Genomic DNA, 18,833 nt, shown 5'->3' on the forward strand with positions numbered 1-18,833 from the left:
GTACCGTAAGGGTCATAATGACTCCCGTTACAGGTCAGTTTAGCAGCAAAGAGCCATGCTCTGTAAAAGAGATAGTGGCTTTCAGCTTGCTAAGCAAGTCCCTTCCCAACAAGGGAAAGGGACAGTCAGGCATGTACAAAAACTGGTGAATCACTTTATGTCCTCCTACAGTGTAAGTCTGAGGCAAGCAGAAAGCTTGCTTTGCTGAAACCTCCGTGGCTCCAATTATGTCAATAGTCTTTTTGGATAAGGGGGCGACTGGGGTGGTTACTACAGAATGTTCAGCACCAGTATCTACAAGGAAATCAATGTCTTTATCTCCGACTGTCATCCTGACCATACGCTATTTGGGGGCACTTGAGCCAGGTCCCCCTCAGTCCAATAACCCTTCTGCCAGGTTGAGCAGGGCCTCTTCCTCCTTGTCTAGGGCCTCCTGCTCTGAGTCTCCTTGTTTTCCTTTTAGCTGAGGGCATTTGTTCTTCCAATGTCCCATTTCTTTACAATAAGCACACTGGTTACTCTTAGGGGCATTTGTACCTCAGTTTTGTGTCATAAACCAGCTGCCAAGGGAGGGTTTTCTCCGGAGACTTTACCTCCTTTCTTGTCTACTCTGAGTGGCCTAGGGACATGTTTGTCTTGTGGAGGCGCAAGCACTGTGGGCTCAAGAGTGGGGAGCCTCTCTCCCTGGTAAGGGGAGGGCACCACTGGGATCAATGGTGCCATCTCCTGCAATGGATCTTCTGATGTTGGGTCAAACAGAACTTCAGGAGTTGATTTCCCACAGTGAGTGGAGCGAGATCCTTCCTTGGCTGTCTGTCCCTTTGCTACTAGCACTGCTGCTGCTCGCCCTCTTAGCCACTGTGGGGGGTCTAGCACCAGTTGTAACCAAGTGTCTATCTATGGGAACTGGTCTGAGTGTCCTGACTTACCAGTTACCTTGTGCCATACCTTAGAACAAGGAACCTGACCAGGCTTCCTACTGATGGCCAACCCACTTCTAATGTTGGCCAATCTATTTTACACAAAGTTCTAAGTTTTTCTGGTGTCATAGTAACCCCATAGTCTCCATTAAATCTCTTCTTAGAATTTTTCAACATAGTTCCTAGTGGAGTGGGCTTACTTTGTGTCTGACCCATGTTTCCTCAAGACAAAGCACCACGCTCACACCATACACACACCACAAAACAAAGAATGGGTAAAAAGGGTGCACACACACATTTTCAGTTTATACCAAACCAGAATCAAACCAAAATCAGAGTATCCAGAAATCAGAGCCAGGTCAAAACCAAAACCAAAGTATCAAACAATTCAAGTCAAGTCAAAAACTAAAACCAAAGTATCAAGCAATCAATTCAAGTCAAAAACAAAAACCAAAGTGCTGGTACAGGCATGCCATGGGTGATCAGGCCACGCTTCCACTCAAATGGAGTGGGCAAGTTCTAAAGACTAGTCTTACCAAGTTTCAGATGTCCCGACTTAAAGTGCCAGTTCCTTCCCGGTGTTCAGCCACTATGTTGATCCTCCATGGGGGCCTGCTGTACACTGCTCTGAGGAGACCTTCCACCAGGGCAAATGCCTACCCAGGAGTGCTCTCAGGATCTGCATCACTCAAGCTGGCCAGAGTCCCCCACAGGGACATTCTACAGGGCAGGCATAAGCTGCCTAAGGGGCTGCCTTGACCATCTGTTAATCACCTCACTTCCTGGTCAGGGAACCAAGAAATGTAGCAGGACAAGCCACAGACAAAACTCCTCAGACACTGAATTAAAGAAGGAAGAGGTTTTTTATTCAACCGGGAGTGTCAGCAGACTCACATCTTAAGAGCTGTGCTCCCCATGAAAGAAATATTTGGCCTTTTTAAAGGCTTACAACTTTAAGGGGTCCACGTGAAAGGGTCGTGATAAATTGAACAAGTGTGGGAAACGTGACTGGGGGGTACATGCATCAGCTAACAGAACAGAAAGTTTTACAATGCTTTTTTCATACAGTGTCTGGAATTTACAGATAACACAAGTAGTTTAGGCCAGGGGTTGATGTTATTCTTATTACTTTGCTTAACTCCTAGGACTGGGTGGTGGTGCCAAGGTTGTCTGGCTATTTATCTTACTTTTGTTTCTCTCTCTCTTTTCTCCTGTCTTGTGAACTAGGCAAGGTGGGGGGAGGAGGGCAGCAGGAGTAGTAGTGGTCTCCTTCCTTATGACCAAGTGGCAGACTTGCCAATCATGGTCCCAGCTTCAAAACAGAACACTGCCACATCTTACTTTAGACTTGGCTATAACTTATTTGGCTTTGGTCCGGCCACTGCAACAATCTGCCAAAAACCCAAGAGAATTCATACTCACATGAGATTTCAGTGACAGGCTTGCAGAACTTTGTTGTTTCTGTGTCCCTGAATCAGGCAAAACACACATTCTTTATTTCTCTAGCCATGGTCTGCAAGAAATCTTCACATTGATATGATGAAATGCTAACTAACTATATGAAAAATAATAAAATATACATATCACTAAAAATGGTAAATACATACTGAAATTCAGAATACTTTAAATTGTTATCATCTTAAACTGGACTGTTAAAATACAAGATGTTTTATGTAAGTCTCATGATAACCACTAGAAAAAAAAATGTAGTAAAGAAAAAGAGAAAGGAATTAAAACATATAAAAACAAAACATTGGATATGGTGGCTCCTGCTTATAATTCCAACACTTTGGGAGACCAAGGTGGAACAATCATAAGCTCCAGAGTTTGAGACCAACCTGAGTAAAATGAGGAAACCTTTTTTCTACAAAAAAAGTTAGCTGGGTGTTGTGGTACCCATCAGTAGTCCAAGCCACTTGGGTGGCTAAGGTGGGAGGATTGCTCCAGCAGAGGAGGTTGAGGCTACAGTGAGCTGTGATGTGCCACTGCACTTCAGTCTGAGCAAGAAAGCATAAGTTTGCCTCAACAAAAATCAACAATACCACAGGAAAGACAGAACAAGAAAATAAGAAGCAAATGTAAAATGGACAGAAAACTACATACAATAGTAACCGCTTACCTATCACTACTTTACATATAAAAAGATTAATTTATCTACTAAACAGATACTGTTATAGACTGAATGTCATCTCCAAAATTTAGGAGAAAATTTAATAGCCAATGTGATAGAATTAAGAGATGGAACCCTTAAGAATTAATTAAAATATAAGCACTTTGCCCTCATGAATGGATTAATGGTCTTGTAATGGGAATGGGCTAATTATAACGAAAATGGGTCTGTTATAAAAAAAAAAAAAAAAAAAAAACACAAAACAAAACAAAACTCTCTCTCCCTGACATCTTTAGCCAAGTTATTAACCAGCAACAAGACTTTCGATACATAGTAGTGTCATTTTCTTTTGCCTTCCCAGCCTCCAGAATCATGACTCAAATAAATTTCTATTGTTTATTAATTACCAGTCTGTGATATTCTGCTATTGCAGCAGAAAAGAGACTAAAACAGACAGGGTGGATGAATGAATCTTTTAAACCCTATAATATGCTGCATACAGGAGATTCACTTCTGAATTAAGAGCATTGGCTAAAAGTGGAAGGATAGAAAACGATATTCCATGCAAATAATAACCAAGGGAGTGCATTGGTAGTTAAGCTTAAATTAGACAAAATAGACTTTCTAACAACATCTGTCACAAGTATGAAAAGAGTTTACCATATAATAATAACAGAGGTTAATTTGTCAAGAGAATATTACTATATATATTTATACATCCAAAAGTGAGGCTTCTAAATATAAAAAGCAAATATTGACAGAACTGTAGGGAGAAGTAGAAAGAAATCCAATAATAGAAAACCTTAATGAAATATACAATAAAGGACAAATAGTTGATAGCATTGTAAATTGGCAAGGGGAAGTTGGCCTCATTTGTTGCATTTGAGAATGTGACAAAGTAAGTGGGAACTTATACAGCAAGCCTGAGTTAAGCTGGAAATCAGGGTGGTCGATTAGAGGTCCCGCTTACCATATATTAGAAAAACACAGGGGAAAGCCATTCCTCCTCTGGAGTGTTAAAATAATTAAAGAGCAGAAAATTAGACTAAAGTGGCTGTAATGCCCTGTGTTCATAGGTTTAAAAAAAAAAAAATCTAAAACCTAACTCAAATACCTTTCTTAAAAATCACTATTCAGGCTGAAACAAAATGCAGTCTTAACCAATTATACACCTGCAATTAACCTCTGATTATATCACCAGGAAATTTCCATCTGGATAGTTCAAATAGGGCGACTACATAACTGTAACCAGTTTTTGAACTTGGGTTGCTTTCTTACGCACCTTATAAAAGCCTTTCCTTCATGCCCCTTGGGTGGACCACAAATCATGGCTGGGTGCTTTCCATTTCACCAATCGCTGTTTGCTCAAATAAACTGGTTAACGTTTTAACACGGACTCCCATTAAGTTTTAACAAGAGAGACTGGGGACCTCACGGGCTGCAGCTCCTGCCAGGCACACACCCAGCGGCGGCCCTGATGACCCACCTGGCATCCCTGAACACTCTGGGAAATTCTCAGGGCTGTGGGCGCAGAGCAGGGCGCTGCCGAAAGACTGGACCGGACGAGAGGGGCGGGTCGCGGGGGTCCCCACTGCTGGCCCAGAGGCCATCTTGCAGCCACAGCGGACTGAGGGCTAAGCTGCCGGAGACCCGGATCTGACTGTGGGGAGGCCAGTAACGCCGGTTTCACAGATCACTTTCCCCTCTCGGGATGCCTAGCTCTGCATACTCACCATTTCCCAGCTTCCGGGACGTCCGGGCAACTTAACTATGCGTCCCCAAGGATCCACAGCACACAGGGCAACAGGGACTGTGAGGGAGTTTCCCGGGGCTCCCAAGGTGCAGGAGGCTCAAGAGTGGAGACGGAACCCAAGCTCCTGCGCCAGCACCAGAGAGAGACAAAGGCCCTGCCAAACTCCAGAAGCGACGCCCTCCTCTCCTCTCCAACTGCGCACCTGATTGGGCGGTTCCCACACCAGCACCGCTGATTGAATAAAACACCAGGACCCACTCACCCCTGCCCCACCCCTGCCTCTACCCCCGCTCACCCTCAACGATAGTGTATTTTTGTTTCTTTGTTTTACTTTAAGTTCTGGGATACCTGTGCAAAACTTGCAGGTTTGTTACATAGCTTTACATGTGCCATGGTGGTTTGTTGCACCTATCAACCTGCGGTCTAGGATTTAAGCCCCGCATGCATTAGGTATTTGTCCTAATGCTCTCTCTCCCCTTGACCCCAAATCCCTAACAGGACCCAGTGTGTGATGTTTTCTTCCCTGTGTCCATGTGTTCTCATTGTTCAACTCCCACATATGAGTGAGAACATAAGGTGTTTGGTTTCCTGTTCCTGTGTTAGTTTGCTGAGGATAATGGTTTCCAGCTTCAATCACCTCCCTGCAAAGGTCATAAACTCATTCTTTTTTATGGCTGCATAGAATTCCATGGTGTATATGTGCCACATTTTCTTTTTCCAGTCTATCTTTGATGGGCATTAGGGTTGGTTCCAAGTCTTTGCTACTGTAAACGGTGCTGCAATAAACATACATGTGCATGTGTCATTACAGTAGAATAATTTATATTCCTTTGAGTGTATACCCCAGTGATGGAATTGCTGGGTCAAATGGTATTTCTGGTTCTAGATCCTTGAGGAATCACCACACTGTCTTCCACAATGGTTGAACTAATTTACACTCCCTCCAGCAGTGTAAAAACATTTCTATTTCTCCACAGCCTCACCAGCATCTGTTGTTTTCTGACCTTTTAATAATTGCCATTCCAATTGTCTTGAGATGGTACGTCATTGTGGTTTTGACTTCCATTTCTGTTTCTTGGCCACATAAATTTCTTCTTCCTCCTCCTCCTCCTCCTCTCCTCCTCCTCCTCCTCCTCCTCATCCTCCTCCTCCTTCTTCTTCTTCTTCTGCTTCTGCTTCTTCTTGTTTTTCTTCTCCTTTCCTCTTCCTATTCTTCTTCTTCTTCTTTTTGAGACAAAGTCTTGCTCTGTCACCTAGGCTGGAGTGCAGTGGCAGGATCTTAGCTCACTGCAACATCTGCTTCCCAGGTTCACGTGATTCTCCTCCCTCAGCCTCCCGAGAAGCTGTGATTACAGGCACCTGCCAACACACCCGGCTAATTTTTTGTTTTTGGTAGAGACGGGCTTTCACCATGTTGGCCAGGCTGGTCTGGAACTCCTGAACTCGTGATCCACCTGCCTCCACGTCCCAAAGTGCTGGGATTACAGGTGTGAGCCACCATGCCCAGCCACAGTGTCTTCTTTTGAGAAGAGTCTGTTCATATCCTTTACCCACTTTTGATGTGTTTTTTTTTTCCTTGGGAATTTGTTTACGTTCCTTGTAGATTCTGGATATTAGACCTTTGTCCAATGAATAGGTTGCAAAAATTTTCTCTCATTCTGTAGGTTGCCTGTTCACTCTGATGATAGCTTCTTTTGCTGTGCAGAAGCTCTTTAACTGGATCTCATTTGTCAATTTTGGCTTTTGTTGCAATTGCTTTTGATATTTCAGTCATGAAGTCTTTGCTCATGCCTATATCCTGAATGGTATTGCCTAGGTTTTCTTCTAGCGTTTTTATAGTTTGGAGTTTTACATTTCAGACTTCAATTCATCTTGAGATAATGTTTGTATAAGGTGTAAGGAAGGGATCCAGTTTCTGTTTTCTGCATATGGCCAAGGAGTTTTTTCAGCACCATTTGTTAAATATGCAATCCTTTCCCCATTGCTTCTTTTTGTTAGGTCTGTCGAAGATCAGATGGTTGTAGATGTGTGGTGTTATTTCTGAGGTCTCTGTTCTGTTCCATTGGTCTATATATCTGCTTTGGTACCAGTGCCATGCTATTTTGGTTACTGTAGCCTTGTCATATACTTTGAAGTCTGGTAGCATATTTTGTGCTGTTTTGGTTACTGTAACCTTGTAGTGTAGTTTGAAGTTTGGTAGCATGATGCATCAAGCTTTGTTTTGTTGCTTAGGATTGTCTTGGGTGGACAGGAAAACAGGCTCAAATAGTTGGGGTCACATGCCCAGAGTATCACAGCTAATTAAGAATTGAGCTGAGACTTGAAATGCACATGTTCTTTCCCGTACCTGGCTCTGTTGTGTAATGCATCTTAGCAGCTATTTAAGGATAGGAAGTAGAATATTTGGACATCTTTTAAACGACTTTTAAGCGTTTTGATAATGCAGGAAAGACCCTCATCCCATCCCTGAGCCCCTTTCTCACCATGCTGCACCCCACTGCTGACCACATCATGGGGTGGCCATTAGGAATCAGGTGGGCAGCGGGGGCTGGGAATAAATAAGCAAGAATTACGTTGCCCAAATTTACTCATCTTAGAAATGTTCTACAACCATACTCTGTGAAGTGATTAATCCAGGGTAATTGTGCCCTGACTGTGCTGCATCTCAGTCTGACTTGTCTTTTTGAAAATCACTGGATTACTGTCATCAATGGGGGTATTTCTCTATTTGAAAACAGCCACTGTCCTCTCAGGTGTCCTGATTTGATTTGCTAGTTTAGACCCAGAAGGTAGCAGTGAGAAAATGTTTGGGCCACATCAGAATACCTATTTCCAGCTGGAGAACATATAGAAATTTCTTAATAATATCTAACCGTATTCTCAATAACCATTATATTTAACAGTGACAGCTTGGAAGGCAGGGCGGGACACTGATGAAACAATCTTCAAAGTTTAATTTGGTTATAAGGTTTTTTTTTTTCTTGTTTTCTTTTGTTTTGTTTTTGGATACAAGGTCTTGCTCTGGTGACCAGGCTGGAGGGCAGTGGTGCAATCATAACTCATAATTTCATTGTAACAGTTCTTTAAAAACTATTTTTGGCTGAGTTTGGTAACTCACAACTGTAATCTAAACACTTTGGGAGGCCAAGATGGGATGATCCCTTGATCCCAGGAGTTCAAGAAGAGTCTGGGCAACATAAGTAAGCTCAGTCCCTAGAAGAAATTTCAAAAATTGACTGGGTGTAGTGTTGAATGCCTGTAGTCCCAGCTACTTGAGAGGCTGATATGAAAGGATCTCTCAAGCCTAAGAGAGGCTGCTTTGAGGCTGCAGTGACCCATGATTCAGCTACTGCACTGACAGAGTGAGAGGTGTGTGTGTGTGTGTGTGTGTGTGTGTGTGTGTGTATAAACAATATGAATGTGAAAAAAACTCAAGTGTGGGAGAAAAGTAGAAGCCCATGGTGGGGGATGTGGAGAAAGGTGAGTGTGGTTCTAGCAACTCAGTGAGACTTGGTTTTCCATCTTGAAGAACTGCCCATCCGCACTGGAATCATAGCCTAGCACACACCAGTTCTCACACTACACCTGCTGGGATACCACTATGTACCATTTTTTTAAAAATAAAATCTTTCACCTAAGATGAGGAGAAGAGAAAATGAGGGTTTCACATCTAAAGCCTTCATTTTCTTTATGAAACCACAGCCACTTGTCATTTCAGTTTTCCAAAGGCGACTGATGGCACTAATAATCTTAATGAATCAACCAGGAAAAATGGGCCTCTCAAGTGAGGAGGAGGCACAATGGTAACTAACCCCAATCCATTCTCAGTTTTACGTGGTGCCTGTATCTCAAGAACTGGAGTTAGCCATGTGAACCATGTTCACTAAACAAGTCCAGAAGAAAGAATATTTAGTACAACACAACCATGAGGCTGCAAATCAAACTGGTAGTGGAATCATGCATGAGGATTCAGTGCCAAGACACTGGTGGCTACCCTTGGGTGTCACTTAAAACTTCGAGGTGAAGGACATTTTTTTTTCCAGTTGGCTCAGGGAAACTAATAAACATTAGAATTGAAATTTGTTTTCCTTTTCTAAATTTCTAAGACATAGAGGACTCTCTAAACACTCCAAAAGTCATTCAGATATACATGCAGGAGAGGGCCTGCCTGCTCTGCAGAGGGATGACTGAGCAGCAGCCACCAGCTGTAATAGCTTTAAACTCCTCCTCTCATAGGGACAGGTCACCCCCCACACACACACCCTTAATTCATGGGCTCTGGCTGTCAGGTGCACCTGGGGGACCGCCTTCCTCCCATCTCATGAGCTCTTCAACAGAGTCCAGCTCACTCTAAAACCTACCCTAGGATGGTACGTCGTAGACTCTCCTCCATTCTCCCAGTGCAGTGTGACTTCAAGAGAGTGCCCCCCCCATCCTCTTACCTCAACTGATGTGAAAAGGCATGGTGCCCAGGCAGTTAGATGTTCAGTGACACTCTCATGAGCCTGGTAAGTGGCAGCTGGGTAAACCCCAGCTGAGTGCCTGTGACTCTACCCTCTTACCTCCCACTCAAGTGACATTATAAGCATAATTTTACATTTGATCCAATTTACACATATTCTTCTTTTCATAACATTCCTAACAACAGCCCTCACAACCAAATGAGTCTAGGTTACAGAACACATGGGCGAGCTGGGGTAACAGGTTTCACTTATTTTATTCCAATGTGAAATGAAGAAGTGATGGTTTAAAACCAAGACAAAGCTGTTTATCAGCTGTGGGGTTGCTACACTCGCTAGCTCATGCTCACTTCCTTTCAAACAAGGTATCTGGACAGACCATATTCATAAGTAGCTGTTTGCAAAACCCCAGGCAGAAGGCCCAGTCAGACACAGCTCCGTCAGGCTTACATGGTGGCTACTTCCTCCTCCATGTTTAGGCTCTGACAGCAGGTTAAGGGAAGGAGCACAGGCAGCGGGGGACTGGGAGCCACCAGGGACCATATGGATTCCCAAACTCTCCGGAGCTATTCTCTGTAGAAGGGGTTGTGTGGCAAGGACCAGGTATGGAGCTGGGTTCCACAGAGAGGTGACAACCACTTCTGTATCTCTAAATTTCCCCCAGGATCCATGATCCAGCCCTGCTTTACCCCAGGCCCTTCACCCGTGCTACCCCCACTGTGTGTTAGGCAGCTCTGGTTAAAATGGGAGAAAAATACATTCAGACTGTGGCCTCCAAGTATTCCCATCTGGGGTGCAGAGAGTAGGGAAGGAAGTCGGGGCCTGTGGCAGTGTGTTTTGCTGTGCCTGAGGGTAGGCAGGCCAGGGCTGGGCATGTGGATGTCTCCAGGACCACCACTGCTCACTCCCTCCCCCTCACCTGGAACTACAACCTGGACAGGCTATCATGATTAATACAACCACGTCAAGCTCTCATCCTGTCAGAAAACGAATGTGCACCTAATCCTAGTCCTATGCAGATCCCTGGTTCCTATCCCAGGACACAGAAAAGCCTCTTATCTTTTTTACTTAAAACTTGGAACTTAAGCCAGATGGGGCCTGGGTATAGTGGCAGCAAAAGGAGCAGCCAGATATATACACTCCAGATGTATACACTCATGGGCACGGGCACATTCCACACTTGCTGGAGGATGAGAGGCCTGACAGACACCTGTTTCCCAGCTGCTAACTGATGTCCACACACCCCATTCACGTGTCTTCATTTAGGTCTCTGCACACTATATTCGTTCAGCCAGTGCAAACACGTCTTCTGTGGGGGCATCATTAATGGCAGCACCAGCCCCACTTGTTCTGGAAGGGGATCAGGAGGAATCTGGACAGCTCCTAATCCCCCAGGACAAAGGTGATGCCCCCTTTAGAGCACTCACATCCAACAGCACCATTTCTGGATACTTTTTTCAGACATAAGCAGCATGAGGTAGCAAACATGGTGTTACAGACTCAAGGCCATGGAGAGCCAGCTGCTGGAGAAGCAACAGAGGGCAGACACATCTGTGGGTGCCATCATGACAAGCCAAGGCAGCCACAACCCCTACTCCCAACAGCCCCAGCCCAGATGGCATTCAAATCTTCCTGGAGAGGATTGGGGTACCCGATGCCAATCACTCACATGCTCATTAGCACTGCCTTGTGTTGGTTACTCAGGGACTAAGGAGAGGGAGTGGGAGATGTAGATCCAGGGTGGGCACCACCTCGCAGCCAGAGTCCACCTGACTGCTGGCCAACAAGCAAGCCCAAGCAGCTCAGCTCTAGCTGGGTGTGGTGGCTGGCGCCTGTAGTCCCAGCTACTAGGGAGGCTGAGGCAGGAGAATGGCGTGAACCCAGGAGGCAGAGCTGGCAGTGAGCCGAGATCATGCCACTGCCACATCCCAGGAGCCTGCGAGGGACTGGCAGAGACTTACTGGTTCCAGTAAAAGCCCCAGGTGGATGCAGTAATGCTGCGTGCTGGTCCTTGACTGTAATTACAAAGAGACACATGAGGTCCCCATGCATCTTGCAGCTCTCAGGGAGTGGGTTCCAGCTGCTTATGGTAAGCGCTTTTAGTCACTGGACATGCCTGAGGAATGGCCAAGCTTCATTAAGCCAGGCATCTTGCTATGAGGTCCTCCACCCAACTGAGGACCCGCTTTCTTGCTCTCCCTGGCAGTTTCACCTTCCAGTTCTGGTTCTGGAGACACGATGGCCCCTCCTGGACCCCTGGCAGAATGTGCTCAGGTGACACACAGTCGACGGGCCCATTTCCAAGCCATTCTTCCATTTCAGACTGAGGGACCCGAAGCTGCTGGTGAGCACAGGGCCAACCAGGGCCAGCTGTCTGCACCTAAATGTGATGCTGGTCTAGGTGTCTCAGGGCCAGAACACTCCAGGTGAGGTGGCCTGGTCCTCAGCCCCAGCCTCCATGCTCCCTTTTCCTCCGTTCAATCCTGGCCCCAATGCCTCCTGCAACTCTCAGGTCACGATTGCAGAAGATGCTCAGGAAGCAAAAGCAGCTGCAGTCAACCCTGCTGAGGGTGGCAGATGGGTCCAGACTCTTGAGCTGGTCTTCGACGTGGTACATGTGGTACATGTGGGGCAGGCTTTGAGCAGTGAGTGTAGCTCTTTCAGGAAGGAAGGGAAAATGGTGTTACCAGGGCCCTACACCCTGGAATGAACCATCTAGCACAGAAAATAGTTTGCAGGGTGCTATCATACATGATATTAATTTTCAACTTTAGGCTTCCATTTTCAAATTCCACAATAAACACATAAGGTGGGGTTCTTGTTTCAAAACACACACACACACACACACACACACACACACACACATTCTCTCTGTCTCTCTCTCTCTCTTTCTCTCTTACTCTCTCCTTCCTGCTATGGGCAAGGATTATTGTTCACAAAAAAACCTTCTGCCAAATGGGTCTGAAGCACAGGCAGGTCTTGGGGAGCCACAAGGCCACTTCCTCTTTGTGCGCTAGTGTCTTGGGTAGGCTTCAGAACTTTGAGGCCTCTACAACCTTGCCCCGCTGTCCTGGGCCGGATCTCATGCAGGGGTGTCCTAAGAACTTTTCAGGGCCCCCAACGTCAGCACTGTCTTCCAATGTGTGTTTCATGATATTTTAGTCGTGGTTCTTTTGGGAAAAAGGAAAGGTTCTGTGATCAACTATGGGACAAGCAGGTAGGTCCTGGGAACGTGAGTAGCTTCCTCACAGGTAACTTGACTGCATGAGAGCTTTTGCATTACAACCATGCCAATCTCACCACAGTATTTGTCAGTGCTGCACCAGGCAGACTTCCCTACTCAAAGGCTGTGAAGCTTTTCTTCCTTTTTTCTTTCTTTTTGTTCAATACATCATTTTTCTTTATAGAATTTGATTGGGCTGATATCAAGCCTGGCTTAGTACTGCCTGATTTTTTTTTTCTTAGAATCAGAACTCTGTTCTTTAACTCATGGGCTATGAAGTTAGAAGGTGCTGATGTGACAGCCAAGAAGAAGACCTACTCTCCAATCCCACCCTCATGCCCTCATACGTGACGCAGACCCCTCAGAGGAGTGGGAAAGTGCTGCCTTGCCCTGCTTCTGGGGGCCCTCCCCAAGGCAGTCCACCCAACTTCCAAATCAGCCTTCACTCACGCCCAGCCCTGAGCCCTCCTGCAACTCCTCAATGTTGCACATCTCCGAGAAGTGGGCCAGCATATTGCTGTCCAGGTGCAGTGAGAAGCAGGTGCAGTGACACATGTCTTCATGGACCATGGGTAAATCTGCACCATCCTCTTGGAGGACACCTTCAGGGAGAAAGCCCAAGCAACTCTGGACAAGCCACATGGCAGAAAATGAGAACTTACCCCTTTTTTTTCCTTAGTTTATTCTAGTAGTTAACAACCTTAGCTTTTTTATTTTAATCTTTGAAAGTCTTTAATTTTTTATAATTTTTGAAGTACAATATTTCCCAGGTCAATTATTCCTGGTTGGTAGTATTTTTTATTTCATCACTGACATGTGGAAAGTTCTCAGCATCCCCGCTTTTTCTCCTAAATAATGTTTAAACAATTTTCTCCCTATATTGTTTTAAAAGACTTCTTCTCTGAATGTATTGGTCTACTTGATGGTGTTCAGTAAGTCTTATATTTCACCTGTATTTTTCCCATTCTTTAAAATATTAGTTTCCAGAACTCAATATTTGTGAATAATATATGTTCACTTTTCTTTTTTCTGCTCCATTGTTTGCTGTTGCGTCTCTGTAGTGAATTTATAAAACTCAATTATTGTATTCTTCAACTCTATGATTTCTGTTGTGTTTCTAAAAATAGTTTTTATCTCTTTGTTGATATCATATTTTGCTCATTCATTATTTTTAAATTTCACTCAGTTGTCTATTTTTGTTATACTTTTGTTCATTGAGAATGCTTAAGATGATTGTTTTAATTTCTCTATCAGAGAGGCAAAAAATCTTTATTTCTTAAGATTCAATTTCTGGATATTTCTGTTTTTCTTCCAATGGGGAATATTTTCTACCTTCTCTCTGTGACTTGTGATTTTTTTTTTATGAGATCTGGGATTCTATCAGCAGTCATCAAATCTAGCATTTAAAGACTGGCTTAGTGAAGCCAGTCTTGACTAAGGGTCTATGGGTACTGACACCCTTAGGCCAGGCTACAGATTCTAGGTGCTTCACAAACACACTCTCAAATATGTTTTCTCTGGACTTGTGTGTGTTTCTAAGTTAAAGAGAATTTTTTTCTCGATGCTTTTTAGATTCTAATCTCTATTTTCTTCCCCAATTGGCTGTCTGTGGTATTGCAGTTTCTCTAGTGCTGTAACAAGCATTCATCTTTCTTCTCAGCAGACACAAACTGTCATCCATATGACTCCATCATGTCCTTGAGCATTCCACAGCAGGAGAGACAGAATCTATCCTTAGACAATCTCTCAAAAATCAAACGTTTCAACACATATTCTACTGTTTTAATTCTCTCCTAAGGGAGATACTGGTAGTTGGGAATTTTCTGATGAGCCCAATTACTGTTCTGGGAAAGAAAAGAAACTGCAGTGGACAGCCTGTAAGCTGGACTTGACCAACTTTCTGCAGCAATGAAAAAATTCCTGGAGTGTAAAAAGAGATGAGACAACAGCTATATACAATGCATGGTGAAAATAAATGAGCAGGTAACACACAGGAGAGGTCCAAAGGTCACGGAAAAGGCCAGAGTTTGAATATGGTTTGGTCATCTCTGCTTCAATGGAAATTGTTTTGGAAAAGTCTACTTTTATTTTTCTTGCTATTACGGAGGAATATTTCCTGTCTTATGCTTATTCTACTCTGTAATCCTCTAAGGGTTTTTCTTTCCCTCCCAGAATCTTCCAGTGCATTCACACTGAAAGCCAAAGTCCTCCCACAATCTTGGAGAACCTAAATGATCTGGTTACTTTGTCATTGCTTTTAGGGATCTGGGAAAATCTGTGCACACTTCTGGAGACTTCTGTTATGCCATTTTTTAGAAATCTGTGGTTCCTCGAGTCAGAAGTGTGTGAAGGGAGTTGTGGAGGCGTTGGGATTTGGTTTAGAAATTCCAGAACACCAGAGAGAGAAGTCACCTGTTTTCTGCTTTACAACGTCAAGTCCTATGAGGGGTAAAACATAATTCTACAAAAAACTAGACTGAAAAACTTGATAGGCAGAATAGAGTAGAATCATAGAGAACCTATTTTATTGTGACTAATTTTACTTAGCATCATGTTCTCAAGATTTATCTTTATTGTGGATGCTACAAGACTTTCTGCTTTTAAAAGCTGAGTAATATTCCATTACTTTTATATTACATATTGTATTTATTTATTCATTCTGTGAGGAAAGTTTGTGTTCCTTTCACCTCTGTAAATAATGCTGCAATGAATATAGGTGTGCAAATAACTATTTGCTCACATGTGCGAGGTTTACATTTGTGTTATCTTCTGTTTTATTGGAAAATTTTTCTGTCTTTATGCCAGAAACAAACTGTTTTCATTATTGTGGCTTTTCAATGTGCTTTGAAATCAGAAAAGGTGAGGTCACTAACATTGTTGTTTTATTAAACATTTTTGTGCTCTTTGCTGTCGCTTGAGATTCCATATAATTTGTTGGTTGCTTTTTCTATTTCTAAAAAATATTGTTAATTTAAAAGGGATTGCATTGAATCTGCAACTTGCCTTAGGTATCATGAACAAACTTCACAATATTAAGTCTCACAACCCTTAAACATGAGCATGCTCAAAAGTGAGTTGTTTAATTTCCATATATACATTGACATTTTCATTTTCTTCTGTTATTGATTCCTCATTTTATTCCATTTGGATCAGAAAAAATCGACACTGAAAGGCTAAACCATTCTGGGAAGTGACCTCCATTATGGAACATTTCAAAGACAGGTGAGGGCACCGCTTCTGCCCTGATGGGCTACAGGGATGTGTTCTCTGAGAGGACACATTGCAGAAAAATGCAGGGAACAATGTAACCCCTTTTTCATGTAAACTCTTCCCTATTTTTGTAACGTAGTAGTGATAGTGGTGGCTGTTAAGTCCTGCAGGAGGTCTGGCAGTACAGTGAAACTGCCTCCTACAGATGATACCAGGTGTGAATAATTAAAACAATACAAACTGTAGTAATATGAATAAATACAGCCTAGTGCAAAGCAAAAACAACACAAAGGCCTTCTCTGATAATTCTACAAGTATGTAAAAATGGACTTTACATCTAACCAAGTTGCAATTGGGACTAATGAAGGCCAGATTTTGGGGGGACAGAACTTTGGGTCACTCATGGAAAAGCCCTAAGGGAGAGCCTAGAGAAATTCCATATTGGGGTCTGGGTCCTGGGCCCATCCTGGTTTTGTCAGGCCCCTGTCTGTAGAGACTCCCATGTGCCTGCTCTCACCATAGCTCACTGTATGCCATGTTTGGGGGTGTGGTGAACCTGTCCTTTGTCCAAGGAGATGAGGGAGTTGAACCCATCAAGCAGCTGTTCACTGATTTTAACGCAGCTCTATAAAGAGAGTTCCCAGCAGACAAGACAGGAAAATAAATAAATAAATAAATAAATAAATAAAAGAAGTTAATGATCTGCTTTGTTTTTACCAGCAGGTGACATCCCCATTTGAAATTCTGCTTCCTGGATCAGGAACATAGGAGCATCCACATAGACTTCTAGCAAATGAGGAAACCAGAGGACAGCTTACAGCCTTGGGATTCTCATCTGAGTAGACCCACTTGGTCCACAAAGCTCAACTTTTTATTCCACCAGTCATGACCTGGGTGTGAACATGACACTCCCACCAGAGTTCCAATGCCTGACAATCTGCCCCTGTTAGAAAGAGATTCCTCCTTTCCTGCTTCCCCCAAAATGCATGGTAATCATAGGCCAAGTGGGGTTGCCCAGATGAGATGACAAGGTAGGCTTGACATGGATGGACCTGCCCTGGGCTACACTGTGTTACCTGTGGGTTCTTCCTGCCGAATGGCCAGAGGTATCAAGGATGCAAGCAGAGCCAATGTGTGTGTTATCAGAAAAGGCTCTCACTTTGAGCCTTTCTCAGGCAACTGCTTAGGAATGTAACATATACTGAAAACATAGTGCTCTCTTAAGCATCTCCCATGAAATGAGCTCGATACAGGGGTGTCTCTAGCATGTGGGTGTCTGGTTCCCAAAGATCTAAATTCTGTTGGGTTCTGTCACAAGGGAAGTCTGTTAGCTTCTTCAAGGTGTTATCCCCTGAGCCCTTTTCTTCCATAAACTGATGCAAAGGCCCTGCTGGGCTGCTGATTGCTCACCCTCCTCTCCCATGTCAACTCTTTACTTGTACACAGATAGGAATCTGGCTCAAATCTCTTTCCCTGTGCTAACTTTAAGGTAGTAATATTCTTAGAAAAGGTTTAGGAGGTGGGTTCTGGATTCCTAGGGAATTGCTGAAAGGAAAAATGTATGGAAAGTCACTGGGCATGAACAGTCCTCTTTTCTTGCTTACACATAGGTCACATGTGCACATTTGGGGAGAGTTAGTATAAAATATGTGATGGAAATTTGGGCTCTGACATCAGTGTGCTTATTTCACAGAGATTCCAGTTGACTATAGGGATTCTGACCAATTTTAGCCGGTTTTTAAAAGTCACCTAAGTGGAGGAAATTTCAGTCTTTTAATAAGTTGTATCTTTTCTTATCTGTCATTCTGAAAACTAGAGAATTTCTGCTAGTCAATGGTTTAACTCTTTGAGGACATGGTCCTAGCTTCTGTCAAAGAGAATACAAAAAATATGATAGCTTATCACTTTGGTCTTAGTTCAGACATCTATACCAAAAAACATAGTCTACACAACTTATAAACAAAAGACTTTAGTTCTAGAGGCTAGATATCTGAGACTGGGGTTCCAGCATGGTTAGGGTCTGGTAAGGACTCTCTTCTGAGTTTCAATATCCAGACTTGAGGTTGTATTCTCATTTAGCAGAAAGAAGGAGACACGGCCTTCTGTGATTTCTTTTACAAAGTCAGTAATCTCTATCATGAGGGCCTCATTCTTAGAACTCAATTACCTTTCACATCCTAAGGCCATTACACTCAGAATTAAGGTTCTGGAATGTGAATATGGGGGGGGGGGAGAATCATATAGTCTATTGCAACTTCCAAGGTTATATATTTTTAAAAGCTATTATTTTCCTCCTACTTGCTCTGTCCTATGCTTCCTCTCTCAATCTCTCTATGTCCATTTCTCTTTTTCTCAGCATATGTCTAGCTCTTTTATTCTCCATCCTCTATTTTATTCCTCAAGCTGAGGAAGGGATCTCCAGTGTTCTAAGATGCTCTAGGTACAGACCCACATGGTTGAGAACAGAGGAGATGCCCAGGACAATCGAGAGGAAGGACCTCTGGCTCTCAGCTCACACTGAACCATACCAATTTCCATGAGGCAGTGGAGGCTGATCTTTCCCAAATCCAGCTTCGGTTGAAATCACAGAACCAGCCTCGTAAGAGACCTTGAGGCAGAGGCACCCAACTAAGCTATGTCCAGCTTCTGGATCACAAAAATGATGAGATAGTATTTGTTGTAGAAAGGTGCTAAAATTCAAGGCAATGTTGTCAGAGAGGAGCAAATGGCTAACCTCCTCTTTCAGGCCCCAGGATCCTCCCACCCCTCTGTTCCTTTCTTTCTCAGGCTGCCTGCAGCCACACTGGTCCCTTTCTCACCTCCTCTGCTGAATTCACCTGTGCCTGTGAGTCTCTTCACAAAGAGTGGCTTCTCCCTGACACTCTCCACACCTGTGCAGGAGTGGCTCTCTGTTGTCATTCTGGTCACAACATAATGTCACCTCAGTGAGGCATTCATGTCCCTCCATGAAACGTCTTCCCAGCCCTCCCTCCCAACATTCTACTTTACTTACACAATAAAATGCTCTTTTCTTTCACGTGTACTTGCTTTAGTGTTTTTGTCCAGCAGTCCTCAGACTGTGGGCTCCCCGTGGGAAGGCAGGGATAACATAATTATTTTCGGTACCACATTGTGAACCTACCAAGGTAGCTGCCAC

Source organism: Macaca nemestrina, chromosome 15 (assembly GCF_043159975.1).
Source record: "Macaca nemestrina isolate mMacNem1 chromosome 15, mMacNem.hap1, whole genome shotgun sequence".
Taxonomy (NCBI): Eukaryota; Metazoa; Chordata; class Mammalia; order Primates; family Cercopithecidae; genus Macaca; species Macaca nemestrina.